The sequence below is a fragment of the Lepus europaeus genome, chromosome 1, assembly GCF_033115175.1.
Source record: "Lepus europaeus isolate LE1 chromosome 1, mLepTim1.pri, whole genome shotgun sequence".
NCBI lineage: Eukaryota > Metazoa > Chordata > Mammalia > Lagomorpha > Leporidae > Lepus > Lepus europaeus.
Window position 1 is genome coordinate 147,618,525 of NC_084827.1, and position 10,853 is coordinate 147,629,377.

The window sequence follows — 10,853 nt, forward strand, 5'->3', positions numbered from 1 at the left end:
CGGTACTAGTGCAGAGAGAGTGAAAAATGGGTCTCATAGGAGATCCTTAGTTCACTGGGACACACCCTTAGAGGGTAGCTCTCATGAGTTGAGTTGGGTCCAACTCTGCTTTCTGGCTTGCCATGTGATTGTTCCTCTGTCATTGTCATCTTCTGGTCTCACCAGACAGCCAAACCAATGGGGCCTGACCAGGTTTGGAGGGTCTACCTCCAAATACATAAACCTCCTTCCTTTATAAGTAGCTTGTCTTAGGTATTACATTGTTGTAATGAATAGCTAACAAATACAGTCACCTTGATTGCTGCAGCCCAAGAGGAATTCCCTGCCCCTGAACTCGTTCTCATGCTCTCTTACAATGAGACAATTTGTGATTGCCTAACTCTCATAAGTAAGTTTTCCTGCATTCATGTTACTATCTTCCCAATACATAACGAGCTCATTTTACTTTACGGAGACAGTGTGGAGTGAAGGTTAAAGCATGGCCTCTGCAGCACAGGATCAGGGCTGTCCTGTATAACACTCTATGCCTTAGTTTCTTCATCTGTAACATGACATTGCAGATGAAAAGAATTAGTGTATATAAAGGGCTTAGGATGGGCCCAACATTAAATATATAGTAATAAATGTAGTAAGTTGTCCCTCAATACCCTGGGGGAATTGGTTCCAAAATCTGTGGATGCTCAAGCCCCTTATATAAAAGTATTTGCCTTTAACCTATGCACATCCTCCCACATTCTTTAAATCACTTTGGATTACTTATAACAACTAATACAATGTAAATGCTGTATGAATAGTTGTTATAGGGGTGAGCTTTTGGATCATCACTTTGGATGCCTGCATCCCAAATCAGAATGGCCAGGTTGAGTACTGGTTGCTCCCCTTCTGATCCAGCTTCCTGTTAATGTGCATTCTGGAAGGCAGCAGATGATGGCTCAAGTACTTGTGTTCCTGCCTCCCTTGGAGACCTGGATGGAGTTCCAGGTTCCTGGCTTCAGCCTAGCCTAGTCCTGGCTGTTGGATATTTGGAGAGGGAATCAGCAGATGGAAGATCTGTCTTCTTATGTCTCTGTCTCTCTGCCTCTTTGTATCTCTCTGCCTTTCAAATAAAATGAAAAACAAAGTTGCTATTCTATATTGTTTAGGGAATAATGACAAGAAAAAATCTGTATGTGTTCAGTATGGACACAACTTTTTTGGGAATATTTTTGGTCCAAAGTTGTCAACTCTATACATATGTGGAACCCAGGGATATAGGGAACTGACTACATTACTGTAATATACTTTTATCATTTCTTCATGACTCCACAGAGTACAGATACTCCTTAGCTAATGATAGATTATGACCTGATAAACCCATTGTAAGCTGATTCTATCACGAGTGGATGAAGCATTCAATACACTTACCCTATCGAGCATCATTCTTAGTAACATAGTACATTGCAGAGGAGTAACTGTTTTCCCTTCCTGATTGCATGACTGACTCAGAGCTGTGCTCACTGCTGCTGCCCAGAATCATGAGACAGCATTTTATCACATATCTTTGGTCCAAGACATGACAAGAAGTCAATATTTCTACTGAATGTGTATTGTTTTTGCACTATTGTGTAGTTGGAAAAATCATTAAAAAGAATCATTGTAAGTCAAACACCATTGTCTATACTTTGTACACATTGCCTGGCCTAGGGAAATTCTATCTTTTTTCCTGCTTTTTTTTCACCTTTCCTTCATTTTTCCTTTAGTATTTGCTATTCCAAATAAAAAAAAATGGAGATGTATGGTAAGGCTGGACATTTGAATTCACTACCTCTGTTGGTTATTCTCCCTTAGCCCCTGTAAACTTGTTTTCCAGTCTCTCCCTGCTCTGCTCTGTGCCTGGGGAAGCTGACTTGAATGGATGAAATCATCCGCCTGCTCTGCCATCTGGCAGTTGATCCATGGAAGGTGCCAGCAGGAAGTGGAAGAGTGGGAAGACAAGGTGGTAGGTTACTTCTACTCATCTCTACTTTGGCACTAGTTTCATCTTTCTTCACTGTAGCTCTTGTTGGGAGACTCTTCCTCTTCTGCTTTCATTAGGCTCTAGTAACACTTTTTCTGTTTCTTACAGAGTCCTAGGGAAAGTAAGGAATGTCTGCTGTTGCTGGCCACTGGGAGTCTCAATATGCACTATTTTCCTTTAATCCTGTTTACCTCTCTCTCTCTCTCTCTCTTTTTTTTTTTTTTTTGTACTGATCCAGGATGGATTTATTTATTTATTTAGATGTACTTTTTTTTTAAAAAAAAAAACTTTTATTTAGTAAATATAATTTTCCAGAGTACAGTTTATGGGATATAATGCAGAAGATCGATTTAGTATATATTAAGTAAAGATTTCATCAGTTTGCACCCACACAGAACATAAAGTGTAAAATACTGTTTCAGTACTAGTTATAGCATTACTTCACACTGGACAACACATTAAGGACAGATCCCACATGAGGAGTAAGTACACAGTGACTCCTGTTGCTGACTTAATAATTTGACACTCTTGTTTATGGCGTCAGCAATCTCCCTAGGCTCTAGTCATGAGTTGCCAGGGCTATGGAAGCCTCTTGAGTTCGCTGACTTCAATCTTATTTAGACAAGGTCATAGTCAAAGTGGAAGTTCTCTCCTCCCTTCAGAGAAAGGTACCTCCTTCTTCGATGGCCCATTCTTTCCATTGGGATCTCACAGAGATCTTTCATTTAGGTCATTTTTTTGCCACAGTGTCTTGGCTTTCCATGCCTACAATACTCTCATGGGCTTTTTAGCCAGATCCGAATGCTTTAAGGGCTGATTCTGAAGCCGGAGTGCTGTTTAGGGCATCAGCCATTCTATATGAGTCTGCTGTGTATCCCGCTTCCCATGTTGGATCGTTCTCTCCCTTTTTGATTCTATCAGTTAGTATTTGCAGACACTAGTCTTATTTGTGTGATCCCTTTGACTCTTAGACCTATCAGTGTGATCAATTGTGAATTGAAATTGATCACTTGGACTAGTGAGATGGCACTGGTACATGCCACCTTGATGGGATTGTATTGGAATCCCCTGGCACGTTTCTAACTCCACCATTTGGGGCAAGTCCGATTGAGCATGTCCCAAATTGTACATATCCTCCCTGTCTTATTCCCACTCTTATATTTACCTTTTTGTGATTTTTTAATTTAAATTTCCATGGTCAGATCATCTGAATGAGTTCTGTTGATATCTGAACTGATACATCACATATCCTTGGATATGTCATTTTGTACTTCTGGATCTGCATTTTTCTCCATAGTGTAAGGGTGTTGGTCAGACTTGCTAGCTCTAAGGTTCCGTCTAGATCTGAGAGCCTACAGAGCTATCACTAGAATTTTGAGTGACCTTGATAAGCTGCAGAGATTTTCAGACATAAACAAGCCAAATTTCAATTAAAAACAAGTAGAGAAGTGCTCTTTGGGAGGAAAAACAAGTTACAAAAATACCAGCAATAAATGCCCAGTTATGTATGAGTACATCAACAAAAGACACAGAGATGAGTAATCAGTGTATGATGTTGTTCTAACTGAACAAATAAGGAGGGCGCTATAAGGAGGTGTGACCTGCAGGAAGTACAAGGCTATCCCCTGAAGATTCTTATGTACTACGGGCCTGGGTGCTATGATTTGTGTGGTTTAGTAACTTGAAAGATGGAAACTTAAGAGAAAAGAGACCTAAAGTTAAACTGAAATTGGAAAAGGCTTACAGAAAAGCCCTTTTCTTCTGTTTTTCATCCTTCTTCCATTTGTGAAGGGCCTGAAGAATTAAGGAGTATTTCTCATTCATATGAAGGGATATTTCAACTCTACATATCCTGGATATGAACTATGTTGATTGTCTCAGTTCATTTTGTGTTGCTATAACAAAATAACAGAGACTACATTCTTTACAAAGAACTCTTTATTTAGCTCACTGTTTTTAAATCTGAAATTATAAGCTCAGGTGTTCATACCTGCTGAGGATATAGTGACCTCAGCTGGCCATATCTGGTGAGGAAATAGTATGCACAGGCTGAATCATGACATGGTGATGGCATCACATGGTGAGAATGTATGTGAGAGTGGTATGGGCAGAAGAGACCAAACTTACAGGCTGACATGCTCTATAACCACCTGCTCTTATTGTAACTAATCCAGTCCTGTGAGACCTAACACACTCCCTCAAAAGAACCACTAATCCCTTCCAAGGGTAGTACCCCCCAGTGACATCATGAGCTCCCTCTTAAAGATTACATCACCTTTCAATATCACATTGAGGATTAAGCCTTCAGCACACAAACCAGTAGAGGACAAACCATATTCAAAGCATAGCTTTCTGCAAGCTGCATGTTGGTTAATCATATATGTAATCCTAGATATAAGTTACAATGATCAGTACTTTGTAGGCTGTTAAATAGTTTGTTACTGGTGGTGTTGAGGTGTATGGAAAACTTCTTTTCACTATGACTACTTTTCCCACTGTGATGGCTTGAACTCTGAACAATTACTGGTAGAGAACAGGTTTTCAACGAATACCTTCAGTGAAATAAGTGCCTGGCTGGATATAGAAACAAGGCTAAGATCACCACTGAATGAACTCGAGATCAGTATAAGGAGACAGTTTCAAAGGATGTGCCTTTACTCACTAGGTAGGGAACTGAATTCTACTTCCTAGATAATTATCAAGCCGTGGAATGGAATTCTGCATATTTAAGATAAAGTCTCAAGCATAAAATTCTATTAAAGGAGTTCTTCAAGTGGCTGGAAGCTATGAGTACCAGTCCCATTACTAATTAGCTGTCTTTCATGACTTTCAGGAAACTTCTCTGGTCTCAAAATTTCTCACTATCTTCCATTTGAGAAACACATTGCTATCTCAAAAGTATTTTCATGTACATCAGGTACATCATCAGTAGTTGAAGGTAATGATAATAAGAAGTATGTTGTACAGGAAGAGTATGACAAAATCAAGGTTTAGGGATATTAATTATGATTTTCTTGAACCAGCGACCATATAGGATGCTAGCAATGTAGGCAGAGGCTTTACCTGCAACTCCACAACACTGGCTTAAGACTTTTTTACAGAATGTTTTTACTGGTTCAATCTATTTTGTGATTCATTTTTTATCATGGTACTATCTCTGTGATCCATTTGAGAAGAAGCATAAATAATAATAAAATTATTGCTTTGTAAGTTTTGAAATGGGCAAATAAAATTTATTCAATCTTAGGTCCTTCTAGAATGTTAATTTTTGTTACTGAATGAAAGGCAAGTCATTTGATTTTTTTTTTTTAATAGATGTCCTTCCCTTCTCCCTCCCCTCAAGACCTCAGAGTGTTGTTATCTGGAAAGAATTCAATAAATACGCTCCACAACAAATAAGACTTGAGGCCACACACTTGGAACAGTCAGAATGGGTTTGGTGAGGTATGCTAATTAAGAGAGAAAAGGAGTACAATTCATTTCTGAATTGATTATCGAATTCTTCTTGTAAGTGACACGATTGAAACTGCATATTGGCTTTGCAAACTGCTGAGTCCATATTTCTAAATCTGTGAAAGCTCAGCAGATGAGACCTTCTCAGCAAGGCAAGAGGGTTTTGCCAGCAAGAAACTTGATGAGGTGTTGTACCTTGTGGCCAACCATTTCTCAAGAGTCCTCTTTCTGTTTCACCTATTGAATTACATTATGATTGACAGGCAGCTTCACTCATTATTCAGATTTGCTTTGTATTATCGCCTTAGAAAATCTTGTCACCACAATACTTTTTAAAAGCACAGTCATATCATTAGTATGGAATCACTCAACATTAGAGCATGAAGGGTCTCAGGCATCATTTAGCTTAAGTCCATTCTCTCAGGAGCAGTCATTCAGTTTTTCCCATGCCAAACTCTTGGCGGGTGGATCCAAGAATCCCTCTCATCTCTGTTGAAATATTTCACAGGAAGTTCTTTGTAATTGCTTTCTAGACTACTATTCAAACTCTTAGGCTCCCACACTACAAAATGGTGCATTGAATCAGAAGCTGTACCAAAAATTATAACCAAAAGTTTCATATGATATAAGCTAAAGGATTTATTTAGGCATTTTTGCCATTGCAAAATGAGTAGAAACATTATTTTGTTTTCCATATGGAAGAGACATTTCACAAAAGCTGATATCAATGTTTGAGCAATGCAGAATTGAAGCTCATCCATTTAGGTCTAATCTTCAGATAGCCTTCTATTTTTATTGCTGTCTTCTGTAAAGAAGCTATAGGAGACTTCTATAAAGGTGTCCTGGAGAGTATGGTATGTTTAGATTTTACAGTGGCAAAGAGCACTAAGGAAAAAATAACACACATTTACCTTTGTCTTCTGGACATTTTCTTTTCTCCCAGACATGATGTCTGTTTCAGAAACACATTGCTAATAACAGAACAGCTATGGCTACATGAATAAACACATTGTCCAGCTGAAAGAATACCATTCAGACTGCTGAAAACAGAGCCAAGTTAAACAATAGCTGCATAGAATTAGTAGAATGGCATTTTGCCACTTAATAAATTACAAGAAACAGATGTCAAGTTTTTTGTAAAGGACACATAGCCTGAACTTGGCCTGTTTATCGAGAATTTGCAAAAGAACTTCAAATTCATGGATTTAGAGAAAAGCCCCTAACTCATTCCTGTGTATACATGCATTGATAACTCTAGCATATGATGTGATAGCTTTTCTCATTCAAAAACCCACTTATTATTAGGCATACTTAATGCTTTTGTTGGGTTGGAAAATGGGGATGTATTTAGCATCCACTTATTGCCACCATATGATGCCGTACATCACTCTCCTTGTCTGGGATTTACTAACCATTCTCTTAGAACATGATACAGTGAGGATTAATGTGCACTACAGAAGATAAATAATCATTATATGTTCTCTGAGATCAAGGTTGTGTGACATATTTCTGCTGAACCTCTCATAGTAGCTAGCAAAGTGATAACAGAGCAAATTCTTCATTATTTTTGAAAAGGGCATTTTGCATTAACATTCTTCATAGCCTATCTTCCTTAGAGGCTTACATAGAATCTAGTCATTTACCACAGATAGTCATTAAGTAAAAAAGAAAAGCATGGGCATGAGATGTTGTGAGGCAGAAGAGAAGAATTGAGATCAAGGCTGGAGAGGTGAGAAATGTTGAAGAGAGGAAACAGGTAGAGATCATTTGTTAATTTATGGCTGCTCAAGAAGAGGTCGGAACTAAATCACTATTTATAATCTTGACATACTGTGTTAGTCCAAGTCTAAAACAATAAGGTGAATTGCTCTGAATTCAAGATTGGAAACTGTTGAGGGATAGGCCATGCTGAAAGAATGTGATCAAACATTTGTGAGAAATGAATTGGCTGCCTGTTGGCTGGAGTCCTTGGAAGCGTATTGAAAATGTGGACTGGGAACCAATAAGGAGACTGTTCAATATCGCTGAAGCCATTTTTTAGTAGGAACAAGGCTGATTCTATAGTTACTTTGAAACTGTGGTATCTTCCCCAACTTTATATATTTTCCGCTTATTTGTTTATTTAACAATAACTTTTATCTGAGAATTACTGTCTACTTGCTAAAGAAATTTATACTGACATAAGCCTTGGTAGTCTGTCTGGTTTCAAATCATAGTCTTGGAGAAGAGGGCAAAGAGAGAGGAAAAGAGCATTTGTTGGTTCTGTTGCAATGTAACCATACTTTAAGATTCTCTGGGACAGCTTCTACCAGAAAAGCTAAATCTGAAAAATCTCCAGCTACCTCCTTGTTGGTTATGCATCTAGTACAACAGTCCTCTGTTGTCTCTGTCCAACTGCAGACTCAGAATTTTCTCCTGTCCCTGGTAGGCCAACAGAGAGTACTTTCTCAGACTTGAAATGGTGGGATGTCTTCTGGGTCAATGGGGTCAAGCTTATATTCAATGTTGATGCCAGTGAGTTTTTTACTGACTGTTTTATGAAGAAACTATAAGTGAGTTTGGTGAATCAGAAAGGCCACCTTGTCCAAGGAACTTTAGGGGAATGGTAGTGGCATAACCACACTGAGAGAAGACACAGACAAGAACCATGGAATTAGCCTATAGGCACTAGCACAATCATGATACAGTCATTAAAATGACATTTATATAATTTGGCAAGTGGTTTTGTGTGTGTTGTGTGTGTGTGAGTGTGTGTGTGTGTGTGTGTGAGAGAGAGAGAGAAAATCTTTTGGAATCTCCATGGATAATACTTACATTCAGGGATTGCATGTAGCAGAAGTATCTTAAACTTTTAGAATTGAATTTAGATTATCTTCATAAGAATAATTTGAGGTAGAAATTAATATTACCTTCATTTGTAAGATGAGAAAATTGAGATATATTAGTGATTTGTTCACTGTTAATTGGAAAGATGGAGAAAAACGAGGCAGGCTGATTCTAGCTAGGGGGATTCTAAAGGTGATTGAGTAAAGACATCAGGCAAGAGAAAAAGATGTTGAAGGGTGTTCTTTGCATTTGGAGTTAAGAACTAGGGAGCAAGTGTCAAACAGCCAAGAACTGTGTGACTGTGTGGACATTCAGCAACAGGAAATATTTCAGAGACAGAACAACAGAACAACTTATTTTCAAGTGATTTAACCAAGTTTGAAGAAGGGTGTCTGGTCTGGGTTGACTAAGAGCATTTCTATAATTTCCCTATATTGTACCTTCATGTTTCTAACTTGTTAGAAACTTGTGGGTACCTGACTTCCTTTTTCTAATTGTCTTTGAGAAGTAGAGATGTGAGGTTCTTGTTAGTCATTGAGTATCTGCAGACTCTTTGCAATTGTACTAGGAGAGGACAGAAAAAATTCATCTCATGCCTTTTTCCTTGTTGCTTGGTGTTTAATGTAGACAGTAACCAGCAAAATCATCCACCCCATGAGCTAAATATAGCTGGGATTCAAAACATCATTAATGAAGGCATTCCTATCTGGTATGAAGGCTGATATTAGAATAAGCTTCAGGTAACAACTCTGCCATTTGTGATTGAGTATCGAAATTGCATCTCTTCCTTGTAGTTCTTGCTTTATATCCTAACTTTCAAGTCCTATTTAAAAATATTTGAAGAGAAAGAAAGTGACAAAACAGGATAGGTGGGCGGGTAATGAGTTAGTAATTTTAAGCAGTGACTACTAATGATTCTAAACTGTGAAACTATGTCACTTTCAGACAAGAAGAGATCTAGAAGCTGCTGTTTGAAGTGCGTCTTAGCAGAGGGAGAAAGATCATGGCTGTGACAGACACAGTCCAATATGGCTGCCGCCCAGAGGGAATCTGCTTCCTTCTCTATGGTGTGCCCTGAACTCTGTGAGGAAGGTGGTGATTATTTGGCTGCTTCTCAGTATAATACCTCCCCTCCCAAATTATCAAAAGGGAGAGGCTTAGGACTATTTTTAGCAACATGAACTATAATGCAAAAATTAATGAGGACCCAGGCTGTTGAAAGGCTGTTTTCAATTTCAGTTAACACCTGGGCATGCTTGGTTATAGCACAGCTGCCAAAGGCAAACTTCTCACTTGGAACCCCAGCATTCCAGATTTCACAGTTGGTCTTAGGGCTTCAAAACTGTTAACGCCTCTACAGTCCTTGTAAAACCACAGATAGCAGCTGTCTGCCTGCCAGCGTTGGTTCTCTGGTAAAAAGAGTTGAATTCTTTCATGCTAGATCTTTGATGGAGTAATTTGAGAAAATGGATCTAGAAGAAAAACTATTAGGAAGGATTCACTCTTCACTCACATTTTACTGAGTCAAAAAGTTTTCTTTCTGTATTCAAACTTGGACTATGAAATATAGGAAGGGAGCTGTCTCAGTGCTTTATTGAATACGCTGGCTCTTCAGACTAGCAGGGAACCAGACAGCTGACGTTCAAAGAGGCTACTGTGTGCCATGCGTTACTTCACGGACTCTTTAACTTGCAAGGAGCACATTCAATGGACAATCATTGAGTTCCCCCTGTTTTGGAGTAGATTCCAACTAGAATTGCTCATGCAGGGTAAGGGAGGAATCATGTGTTTAACAATTTTCTTCATTTTAGTAACTCAACTACAGATTTTAATTTCTGGCTGTGAGCTTCATTCTGCTAGGCTAGTGGAAAGAAATCTTAACCTCAGTCCTGACTGGGGTTTTCCCACATCTCCCCAGGATTGTGTCACACTTCTGGATCTTGTGCAATGTTAAGACCCTGGGGGTAGGGTTCTGTCAGGTGCCCCTACACCTCTCTACTGCTATCTTTCCATATTTTTGGCCTTTCAGGAATGCTGATTCTCAGTCACTTCCCCAGCTTGGGGAAGATGAATTTGGAGTGAGGCATCTCTGGCCCCACAGGTCTTTGTGTGCCCTAAAGCCAATTTCCTTTCTCCTCTGAGGGCTTGCTGCCTTTCAGATGGTGGTACTAGGACTGAGGCACGGGTCTTCTCTGTCTCTTGTCCTAGCTCTCTTCTCCCTGGCACCTGGGACAGTCTTTAGGGGCTATTTGGGTTCTTTGAAACTTTCCTTATCCTAAGGACTTTTGTTAAGTAAAGGTAAAAAAGACTCTTGGGGGATAGTTTTGCCTTTTTCTCAAACATGTTCTTCCTTCAAGACAATGAAGACAGAGGCAAATTATGGGAACATGGGATTGGGACTGTCTGAGAGAAGGGAAACAGAGTAACCCTAGGAGGGAAAAACTGATTATTTCAAACTAGTATTCTTCAACATCCCCATGGATGTGGATTTACATATTCATCAAAATGCCAGCAATATGAGGGAGCAAAGATAATCAGGAAGAAAGAAGACTCTAACTGATACTCAGGAATTGAGATG